Genomic DNA, 1,813 nt, shown 5'->3' with positions numbered 1-1,813 from the left:
ATGTTATAACTTATTCAAATAAACTCACAACATCAGGTTCCCTTTTGAAAAATTTTGTCACAGTAACAATCAATTTCAATATCGACTTTATGCTGTAATTAGTCATTGGGGATCATTAGAATTTGGACATTGTAAGAATATCATTAGGGTCTATTTTTAGTTTTTAACAACATGCCAGATTTTTCTTTTATTAAATCTGATGGAAAATGGTTTAAGTGCAATGATGAAGTGTGCGAAAGAATAACAGAAGACAAAGTTATGGTAAACATTTATAAATAAGTCTTGGGGTTAGCTTTGTCCATAGTCCTCAGATGCTTATGTTTTGTTTTACGAGCGTGTAGAAAAAAAATTTCATTGTGCAGAAGGAGGCATTCAGTTGATGCAATCTGATTTAAAATTGACTCCAAATGATGAAAAAAAGAAAATGCAACTGGATGTTGATGATATAACACCAAGTAGGCCAAATTTTTTATTGTCATTATAATTATTAATCTTATTATTTATCAGCATTAACAATTACAGTTGATTCAATTAATCAAAGCACTGACTCTGAATACAGCTATCGACAGAGTTTGTAAGTTAATTAGCACTTGATAATATTAAAATTGCTAAATTTATGCAGGAGTAATGTCAATGCAGCTCTACAATGTTTAGTTCATACAGAGTCATTAAGAAAATTTATCATTAGTAAATCTACTGATGGTGAGAATGTTATATAAATAGATCTATTTGTTTTATTTGTTTATAGTTCTTAATAAACAATTAGCTACAGCTTTTTTTGAATTTATCAATGCTGTGTGGATACCTGAAAGGAATATTTGTGAACCTAAACAAGCAAAAGTACAAATAATAGAAACTTACAATCATTGATTTAGCTACCATGGCAAACACATTCATTATAGTCATTTATTGAAAGAAACTTTAAGGGCTATTTACAACAAGATCCTCAGGAGTTAATCTGTAACTTTATTAATAGTTTACATGAGGAATTTATTGAGGTCCTTTCCCAAAGACCATATCTTTCTTTGGCTGAAAATGAAAGCCAATACCAAACAGAGGAGGTTGTTAATAATTTTCCCTTTTTGTTTTATAACTTTGTAATAATGTACAGGACAAAGCACTGGCTTTTAAACATTTTTTTGAGCAATCAGAAGTCATTAGAATATTTTATGGGCAAATGAGATTTGTTTTGGAATGTCTGGGATGCCAAAATGTACTTGCCTATGTTACTTCAGCATGCTGGTTTATCATCTTTCTACTGTTTTAGACTTCTATATCATTCAAGCCACTATTTCCATGGATAGTTCCTTTAGTGGAGAGTACCAAAGAAGAAGATCCTAAGTAATGAACTATTGTATTAACTTAATTATTTGATCATTTTAGGTATGAACGCTATTGCAAAATTTGTAATAGATTAACAAACTTTTTGAAAACATTTGATATATGGGAAATGCCTTCGACCCTTGTGGTCTGTCATGACAGAGAAGGGTTTGCCTGAATATAATTTGTAGCACTTATACATACATATGTGTAGATATAATTTCAAGAAAACAAAGGATGCAAAATTGGAGTTAACGTAAGTGGCAAATTTTATATGTAGTTTATATAGTTTTTTAATTGAAAGGTTTACACTTTCAAAATTCTGTCACAGAGAAAAGATAAGAGTTGAATATCAATTGTATGCTGTTATTGTTCAGTTACCAAAAACTGGGAATTGTAAGAATAACAATTAGTCATGTCTTAAATTTTAGCTTCATGATATTAGGTTTCTCTTACATTAAATCAAATACAGAATGGTATGAATACAATAACA

The 1,813-nt window shown here is 29.7% G+C and overlaps 1 long non-coding RNA gene across 1 annotated transcript; it reads left to right on the top strand.

Moving 5' to 3' along the window:
• Nucleotides 1-1,389: 1,389 nt before the first annotated feature.
• On the top strand, nucleotides 1,390-1,654 carry LOC109589778 (uncharacterized). The gene is made up of 3 exons (XR_002188921.1): nucleotides 1,390-1,488; nucleotides 1,535-1,576; nucleotides 1,625-1,654. It is a non-coding gene; the product is annotated as an uncharacterized LOC109589778 (long non-coding RNA).
• Nucleotides 1,655-1,813: the final 159 nt, after the last annotated feature.

Source organism: Amphimedon queenslandica, unplaced genomic scaffold (assembly GCF_000090795.2).
Source record: "Amphimedon queenslandica unplaced genomic scaffold, v1.1 AMPQUscaffold_10903, whole genome shotgun sequence".
Lineage (NCBI taxonomy): Eukaryota > Metazoa > Porifera > Demospongiae > Haplosclerida > Niphatidae > Amphimedon > Amphimedon queenslandica.
This window is presented reverse-complemented; position numbering and strand designations above follow the sequence as displayed.